This window comes from Grammomys surdaster, unplaced genomic scaffold, assembly GCF_004785775.1.
Source record: "Grammomys surdaster isolate TR1022 unplaced genomic scaffold, NIH_TR_1.0 211, whole genome shotgun sequence".
NCBI lineage: Eukaryota > Metazoa > Chordata > Mammalia > Rodentia > Muridae > Grammomys > Grammomys surdaster.
The window spans coordinates 5,143-14,988 of record NW_021604656.1 but is presented as its reverse complement, the minus strand read 5'-3'; the positions used below and the strand labels follow the sequence as shown (position 1 = coordinate 14,988).

General features: G+C 44.1%; 1 pseudogene; it reads right to left on the bottom strand.

The window, feature by feature from the left end:
- Window positions 1-1,803: 1,803 nt before the first annotated feature.
- On the bottom strand, window positions 1,804-4,946 carry LOC114624858 (annotated as a pseudogene).
- Window positions 4,947-9,846: the final 4,900 nt, after the last annotated feature.

Here is a 9,846-nt window from a genome sequence, read left to right as displayed (position 1 = left end):
CATTAAAATAATGTGAAACTACTTAATACAAATGATTCAGATGTGGCTCTACCGAGCAAGGCTGCATCATCCTATGCTACCATGTTAAATGGAAGAACCAGACAGAGAGGAGACACAGGATGAGTGAACCAGGCTGCTGCGGTGAGCAGTACAAACTCAGTGTGTCAAGATTCTACTTAAACGTGAGGAGGAGGTTCCTAAAGCATGGTGACATCCTTTGCCTGGGGGAGGGGTGATGACAGAGGAGCACATGGGCTTTGAGGGGCTGACAGAACCCTGCATGTTTACCCTGGGTGTTTGTGCCCTTGTTTGTTTTATGCTAATGAGTTGACTTGACATACACGTTTGGCTATATTTCCTTTATTTTGCAGTGAAAACAAATATATGAAGAGAATGAAAAGAAGTATCGGAGTTGAGATCTGGTGAGCTAAGTGGGAGATGAAAAAATGGATTATTTCATTCAGGGCTTTGCGGGAGAGATGGAGAGTTGAAAGAAAAAGAGGGAGGAAAGAGGGGAGAGAGGACTTTGACATACAATAGGTGCAGATAGAATCTTTGGTCTCCTCAGAGTGTAAAGGATTTTAAAGTAGGAAAGCAGGTTTCCAAATTATCTGCATAGAAGTCTTCCACCAGGAAACAATGTATGAGCTGACAGACATTGTGTCAACCACAGTGGCACTGGTGCAGCATTATGTGAGCTGCATGTCCACATGTCAGCAAGGTGATGGCCTGGACAGGATAGATTTAGGTCTTCAGGGAGGGCACTGAGTGGACTCAAGGGGGTGTCTGTGGTTTCTCTGCAGGCTTTGCTGTGTTACTGTGCAGGCCTGTGTGACAAGGCTCACAGTAACCACCCTTGGCCACACATTGCAGATTCTATTCTGGATCCTGCTCTACTCATAAGAAGACAGACTGTGGATAGTCACTGCCTATCACCCAAGCTGAGGTAAGTGGTGGTAGGGGCTGAGCCTGCATCAAGGTGAGTAGGGGCTTCTGGGATAGGTGATCTCTATGTCTGTTCTAGAAATGCAGGTAGAGGTTTTCTGACCTTGGATCTGGGAATGAAAGTTTGTGATTATTGTCTCTGTGCTCCATTACAGTAACACAATGTGGGATAGTGAAGGGAAGACACTGGGCCACAGACCTGGGTGGGGTCTTCACACGGTTGCCTCATCCTGAAAAACATGTAAACTTTCATTGTCTCTGTCATGACAGAAAGATTAATACTAACTGGACAGGAATGGGTCTCTGAGAGGATAACCCCTCATAGTGACTTTCCCACATGCCCTGTCTCTTCCATAAACTGCATTGAGGTAGAAGCAATGCTGACCCTTCCCCTGTTCTATCATTGTAGGACAGAAACAAAGTCTGGGCTGAAAGACAGAAGCAAGAACCAGGAAGCAGCTCCTATCTGGCACAGAGTCATGAGCACAGAAGGAAGAGCTACAGAAAGAAAGAGTTTCTTTGTACGAAAAAGCAATTTTACTGCCAGGAAGCAGAGTGGAAACAATGGCAGGGCAGATGGGACATCTTCTAGAAAATACATGGTATGAGAAGGCAAAGATGGCCTGAGGCACCTGCTCCTTGACCTATTCTGGTAAGCTCAACCTGGCATCAAAGGCTTGCTGGGCAGCAACTGAAGGCCAGGAGTAGTCAGTTCCCCTGTGCTTGACATGGTAAACTCTGGGACTCAGAAAGCAGTCACAGCACATTCCTTTCTTTGTAATTTGATGTGAGTGAAATTCTTTATGGTGAAAACCTGTATGTCCAGTATCTCTGTATCTCAACGAATGCTTATACTCCTCAGGAATTCATGGTGAACTGTGGCCCAGTACAATCTGTTTTTCTACATGAATCAATGGGTGTCTGGTGTGAAAGACCTGGCATTTGCTTGTCTCGAATTCCCCTGTACCCACATGGAAGTTCTTCTCCATTGGGCATGTGGAGCTTGTCAAAGCACATCCCTCTCTTCTCTTGGTTCAAATGTTAGTCCCAGGCTCTCTGGAATTTAATCCCTGAATGCAGTTTGTCTCCATTTCCCCTATATCTGAAAGGATAGCTATACATATCAGGGCTGGCATGGCCACAGATCATTCTGGTTGCTGCTCTGCTATGGTTTGTGTCACACAGACTCTCAGAAGTGTGGGATGGGTCACCCTGCTGGGACGTCAGTGATTCAACTTTATATCCTTGTTCCTTGATGAGTCCCCTTCAGTGTTCTTCAAGATATGGAACAGAACATTTGCAAGGGATTGCAGTTCAGCTATCATATTGTAGATGACTGTTATCCTTGGTAAGACTACCTGTGTCTGCTCATCAGCTGGTAGGGGTTATCATTCTTTAAGTAATCTCCTTGCAAAGTTTATTTTGTGCTGAGGTTTCCTTCTTAAAAAACATTCATTGGGATTTACTTCAAAGAACTTTTAGAATGCTTGTGCCCATTTGGGGCTCCTGTGTTGAAAGTGGCCCATTAAATTCTTTGCTCTAATTTTACCTGGGTCACAATCTCTCGGGTCTACAAGCCCTGGCTCCTGCTTGTCTCCAATTCCCCTGTACCCACATGGAAGTTCTTTCCCCCTGGGCATGTGGAGCTGGTCAAAGCACATCCTTCTCTTCTCTTGGCTCAAACGTTGGTCACAGGCACACTGGGCTTTCATCCCTGTCTGCGGTTTGTCTCCAGTTCCTTTATATGTGAAGGACTTGTTATGCATCTTAGAGCTTTCATGGCCACAGCTCATTCTGGTTGCTGCTCTGCTATGGTTTGTGTCACACAGTCCCTCAGAAGACTGGATGAAACACCCTGCTGGGATGTCAGTGATTCCACTTTACACTCTTCTGTCTTAGATTCATGCCCTTTAGTGTTCTCCAACATCTGGAACAGAACATTAGCACCTACAAAACTTTAGATGATGATTTTCTTTAAGTATTCCTTTGTCTGCTCATTACCTGGTGTGTGTAGCAGTGATCATTAATGAAGCCTCTCTCGATTTGTACTTTTTGTTGAGTTTTCCTTCTTGTCAAATATTTTTAGGATTGTTTTTCACAGAACTTTTAGTATTAAACTCACCTTTTTCTGGTATCCGAGGCTTGGCTGTATCCTTGAGCTGTGTGGAGCTCGGATAGGAGGCCTTACTCTCCTAAACCTTTATCCCTGGCTCATGGCTCTAGATCTTATAATACACTGCCTCTTTTCATGGGGATGAACCCCCTTGAGATCCTTCACTTAGATCTTATCCTTTGGAACTCTGTTCTCTTGAGTATCCTCCCTTTCATATCTCTTCATGATGACATCACATAAGTCCTGGGAAGACTTGGGGTTTTGGCACCTAGTCTGGAAACTGGGCAGAGTGTGCTGTGAAGACAAGCTGACCTTAACAGGGTGGACTCTACTGGGGCCATTGGGATGGTGTCGCACAGACCAGGCCTCTGATCACTTGTTTGCACTAAAAATAATTTAACTGTACCCTTGTTTTTTTTTGGAGTTGAATTCTGAGAGTGTTGTGGCATAGGTGTTTGGACATGGCCTCTTCTTCTGTTGGCCCCTAAAGACCCAAAGACCCTGGGATTGATACTGATGTCCTGGCCCTTGTGAATCTCACTGGATCCCACACTCACTCTCCAAGCACGAGGTGGCTCTTCTTTTACCTCAAAAGTATTAGGTTGTTTGGCTGCTGAAGTTGGGGCCCTTTCTCCAGGGCCTATCATTGTCACACTCCTGGGTCGATGTCCTGAGTCCACTTCCTGAAAGCTCTTCTGAGGTGCATGCTTGGCCATTTGGCAGTTGGTATGTGGTTGCAGGCTGTTTTTTCCAGTGCCTAGGACAGTCCTGTTCTGCTGGGATTTGCTACCTGGAAGTAGTAAGCAGGTCACTGAACTTATCTCTGCAATGGATGTGGTTGGGCCTTGGAGGTTCCATGCCTGGCAGCAGGTGGAGGGTTTTTTGTTTTGGTTTCCTGAACCTGTGGAGTCCAGTCTATAAACACAGCACCATCCATCCTAGCAACTGATGCACTTTCTGCCAATGCTCCTCCTGGATCTTGGTGATGCAAATTTGCAGGACTGTAGCAACCTTGGAATAGTGTTCAGCCTTGCAATCCTATATGGGTGAGGAGGGATACACAACCTGGGGGAGGTTTGAATAAGGAACCCCAGGGGGGTGAGATCCTTTGCCTCAAACATGGGCAGATATGATCTTCTGCATTTACTGGAATCTGTGATTTTGGATGCCTGCTTCATTTCAAACTTTGAGTCAACAGTGAATGATGCTGAGGAGGGTTCATGTCAGACAGTTTGTCTGTCCTCAGTGCAGGATTCCTGGGTTTCAGCCCTTTTCCAAGGGTGCTGTATAAAAGGCCAGCCACCTTTTTTGCCCCAATACCAAGGCCTCCTTGATGATCTTATGTATATCCAAGCTTGTTATGTTCTTCTTTAAGGGCACAGGCACCATCATTTTGCTACATTTGCAGCTGTTGGGGTTGGGGATGGAGGGCTGGGCAGGCTGGGACAGTTGAGGCCTGCTTTTGCAATAATGATCACTGTTTGCTGGGAAATGTCCCTGAAGCTGGGTCAATTTCCTGGGTGGTGGGAATCTGACTGGGTTCTTTGTTGTTTTTTTACAGAAGTTGCCTGTGTTTATTCTGTCGATTATTATTGAGCATATGACAATACTCAGGATGGATGGAGGCTGGCCTGATAGCTTTAGTAAGCCAAATGCTTCTGGGCAAATTTCCTGTGTGTTTGATAATGGGATTTTGATATTTTTGGTCATAACCTTTGGTATTTTTCGAATATACTACCTGTTTATGGGGCAGACTTTCAATTGGTAGGAATGCCTGTATCCTTCTTTCTTTGGTAGGTCATGACACCACACAGGTCCGACTCTTGAAACAAGGAGGTGACCGTTCTTCCTCTTTCTGGTAGACAAGCTTCCTGCTCTCTGTAGTCATGGATAACATGGAAACTGCATTTTCCCAAAAGTATTCTCTCATCCATCCTTGACTCAATCACACTGTGCATAAACACATTTCCTTGTCACCTTGTGGCTAAATAGAAGAAGACACAGTCTATGCCACAGTTAGCATGGATGTCCTCAGTCAGTGTTCCTCATACAAGTCCCTACCCAAGAATAAGCTCTGCAACTGCCTTTGTGCTGGTCTGTGATATCTGCTTCTTCAGATCAGGGACAGATTCAAGCCCTTCTTTAAGGTTAGTGCCAGGTGCACAGACCCCATCATTTTGCTACATTTACAGCTTTTGGCGTAGAGGATGGAGGTCAGGGCAGTCTGGGAGAGTTGAGGCCTGCTCTTGGAATAATGATCATGGCTTTGTCCCTGAGGCTGGGTCAGTTTCCTGGAAGGGAGGAATCTGATGGGGGTTCCTTGTTGTTCTCCCACAGCAGTTGCCTGTGGCTCCTTAGGGTGCTGGGGTGTCCTACAGTGCTCCGGAAGGATGGAGGCAGGCCTGATAGCTTTAGTATCCAGACTCACTCTGGGCAAGTTCCCAGTGTTCTTGCTAATGGGATTTTTGTGTTTTGGTCATCACAACTTTATGTATTTTTTGAATATATTCCCTGTTTCTGGGCGGGCTTTCAATTGGTAGAGATGCCTGTATCCTTCTCTCAGTGGTAGGACATGGCACTGCAGAGATCCTGCATTTGAAATAAGGAGGAAAAAAAAAGAAATAAGGAGGTATTCGTTTGGCTTGTAGCTTGGGAGGTATTTCATTTCTTGGACTGGTTTCACACCTACTAAGTTTGGTTTCACAGGTTGGTGAGATAATGGCTAGAACCTGTAATGCTGTGGAGGTCCTTTAGCCTGGGATAGAGCTTGGGCATGGGCACAAATATCAATAAACCTCACAGTTTTACATTTTCCAAAGGATGGACTTCTCAGGACCTGGGCAGTAGCGACAACTGATTCAGAGAAAATAGAGGATATGTCCCAGAAAAGTCGACTAAATTTGTACTGTATAAAGTCCTCCAGGACCTTGAGGTAAGACAACAACTGAGAGACAGGAAGGTGATCCAATTTCTGACTAGGGTTCCAAAATCGTTGTGGTGTGCAGTCCTCGACAAGTTGCTTGGTGACACTGCAAAAGACAGGAGGCAAAAGCATCAGCCCCACCCAGAGGATCCTGAGTCCCCTATGTCTGTGTAAACATGGCACTTGTGCTCTTAGAGTCCTTCCATTGTCTCCATATCACATGTCCCTTAGTGTCACACCCAACATGGCTGTCTTCAAATCCCACACTGCATATCATCTTCAGTATGAAGATCCCCAGACCCTGAGCTCACATTCTAGTATTCAATATTTCATGAGACAAAGATTTCTTACTTTTTTAGGTTGTGATGGAGTCTTGGTCTCTTCCATATTTTTTCCTCCATCTCTATAACCTGGAGAGAGTTATGTAGGATCAGACAAGGAATGAGAACACACAGGACTGAGGCATCTCTCTTATGACTACCTATTCTAGAACTCTAATGCCCAATCACTATATTCCAAGGTCAGAACACTGAGAGTGAGCAAGGGGAATGGAGGGACCTCATCTACACATTCCTTGCTCCTCCCCCAACCTGTGCAATTCCACTAACAACATTGTAATGGCCACAGTATCAGTTTTCTGAAAGGAAAATGTAGCTGCCAGAAATGAAGCTACCTGCTGTCAGGAGGACCTGAAAGTCCCCCATACAGGGGCACAGCATCACTCCAGTGCCGTGAAACACACTCTCACGTGTAGCGCCCAGTCAACCACTCTCCTTTCCTTCAAAAAAAAAAAAACCTGGAAATTCTAGAATTCTAATTTCCTTCCCAGAAGCCCTCACTTCTTTCCTGCATATCATTTCCTCGTCACTAAAGGGCAGGTCAGAGGGAATTTCTCTCCAAAGGAAAGCAGAAGGTCACCTTTTCCAGTAGCAGTTTTCTTCCAGGTCTTCTTCTGCCACCTCTTCACATCCTGCCAGTTAGAAAGATCACAAATGAGCTGGTGACCCTTCTCCCTGGTAGACAAGCTGCCTGCTCTCTGTGGTCATGGACAATATGAAACCTGCATTTTCCAGGCAGGCAGTCCTCTGCTGTATATGTGTCAGGGGCCTCATATCAGCTAGTGTATGCTGTCTGATTTGTGGCTCATTATCTGAGAGATCTTGGGTGTCCAATTTAGTTGAAACTGATGGTCTTCCTATAGGGTCACCCTCCTTTTCAGCTTCTTCAACTTTTCCCCTAATTCAACCACAGGAGTCCCTCACTTCTGTTCTTTGGTTGGGAGTAACTGCATCTGACACTTTCAGCTGCTTGTTGGGCCTTTCGAAGGCATGTATGGTGGTTCCTGTCTGTAAGCACACCATAGCATCAGTAATTGTGTCATGCCTTGGAGCCTCCCCTTGAGCTGGATCCCAATTTGGGCTAGTCACTGGACCTTCTTTCCCTCAGTCTTTTCTCCATTTTTGTTCCTTCAGTTCTTTTAGACAGGGACAATTCTGGGACAGAGTTTTTGACTGTGAGATGGCAACCCCATCCCTCCACTCGATGCCCTGTCATTCTACTGGAGGTGGACTCTTCATGTCCCCTCCCCCGCTGTTGGGCATTTCATCTAAGGTCCCTCCATGTAAATCATGAGTGTTTCTCACCTCCCAGGGCTCTGGTACATTCTGGAGTATACCCCCACCTCCTATCTCCTAAGGCTGCCTGTATCCATTCATTCTACTGTTCCTCAAGGCTTCATTCCTCTTTCTTGCTCCCCCAATACATGATCATGTTTATTTATTTATTTTTGTCCCTGTCTTTTCTCTGACACAAGTCATTTCCTCTCTCTGCCCTCAGCTCCCGCCCTGAGATTGTTTTCCTCTACCTCTGAAATGAGATTGAGGTATCTTCTGCTTGTTGACCTTATTGATTTCTGTACTCTTTGTATTCTGTGCTTTTATGGATGATATCCACTTACTAGTGAGTACATATCATGCATGTCGTTTATGGTCTGAGTTACCTCACTCAGGATATTTTCTAGTTCCATCTATTTGCCTGTAAAACTCATGATATCTGCATTCTTAGTAGCTGAATAATATTCTATTGTGTAAATGAACCATATTTTCTGTATTCATTCTTCCATTGTAGGACATCTGCATTGTTTCCCTCTTCTGAGGATAATGTTCTTCGAACATTATCACAAATAAGACTGCTATGAACATAGTGAAACAGGTGCCCCTGTGGCACGGTAAGGCATCATTTGGGTAAATCCCCTAAAATGGCACAGCTGGGTCTTCAAGAAGATCTATTTCCAATTGTCTGAGGAACTCTCAGATTGATTTCCAGAGTGGTTCTACCAGTTTGAATCCCACCAGCAATGGAGGAGAGTTTCACTATGTCCACATTCTCACCAGCATGTGCTGTCACCCTAGTTTATGATTTCAGCCATTCTGGTTGGTGTAAGGCAGAATCTCAGGGTCATTTTGATTTGCATTTCCCTGATGACTAAGGACTTCGAACATTTCTTTAAGTGCTTCTCAGGTATTCCAGATTCCTCTGTTATGAATTCTTGGTGTAGCCCCATACCCCATTTTCGATTGGGTGGCTTGGGTTTTTGGAGGTTAGCTTCTCTTTATATATTATTATATAATATATTACTATATATTTTAGATATTAGCCCTCTATCAGATGTGGAGTTATTGAAGATTTATCCCAATCTTTTTGTTTGCAATTTGTCCTATTGACTATGTCCTTTGCCCCAAACAAGCTTTTCAGTTTCATTTGGTCCCATTTATCAATTTTTTTTTCTGTATACATTTTAAATTTATTTCCATTAAGTAAAGAACAGTTTAAAGTCTTAAAGAGTGAAAATTCAACACAACCAATCTGATCCTAGAACTCAATTTAACAGGGTCCTGAAGACAAGGAACAACTGACAATGCTTTTCACATGCATCTCTCACTTCCTCTGAGAGTGGCCATGGCCTGTTGGCACCTTGGCATCTTCTAAGTTAGGAATGTTCTCACCAGGAAGTCATCCAGCAGTGGCAGTCTATTCTCCTTCACCTGAGACCTAACAGTTTTCCTAGCACCATTGATTTGTTTCCAAGTCATTACCATCATACTTCATGTATATTTTGTCTTCTGTCCATGACTCTTCCATTGTCCTGTGATATGATTCATACATATTTTTACCCAGTAAAAAATCCAGAACTTAAGAAGCTGACAATTTTTGGCATGCTTTTTCTGTTTATCTGCTTGTTGCTGTTGTTTTTCCTAAGCTAATGTTGAGCTCAATCAATCTACTGCTGGACGTGGGCCTACCATTGTACATTTTTGGTTTCTTTGTCAAAGTCCAAGTGTCCATAAGTGTGTGAGTTTATTTCTGGGTCTCCAATTCTATTACACTGATCGTCCTGCCTGTCTCTGTACCAAAACAATGCTGGCTGTTTTTCTCACTATTGCTCTGTGGTGTAGCTTGAAGACAGGGATGGTGATTCCCCTAGAGGTTCTTTTATTGTTAAGAATTGTTTAAATGACTCTGCATTTTTTGTTTTTCCATATGGAATTGAGAATTGCTCTTTCCATGTCTGTGAAGAATTGTATTGGAATTTAGATGGGTATTGCATTGAATCTGTGGATTGCTTTTGGTAGGATGGCCGTTTTGACTGTGCTAGTCCTCCAATCCATGAGCATGGGGTATCAATCCATTTTCTGAGGTCTTCTTTGATTTCTTTCTTGAGAGACTTGAAGTTCTTGTCATACAGATCTTTCACCTTTTGATTATTGTCACTCCAAGATATTTTATATTATCTGTGACTATTAAATATATCTTGTTTCCCCAATTTGTTTCTTAGCCCTTCTATCATTTGCATAAAGAAAGGCTA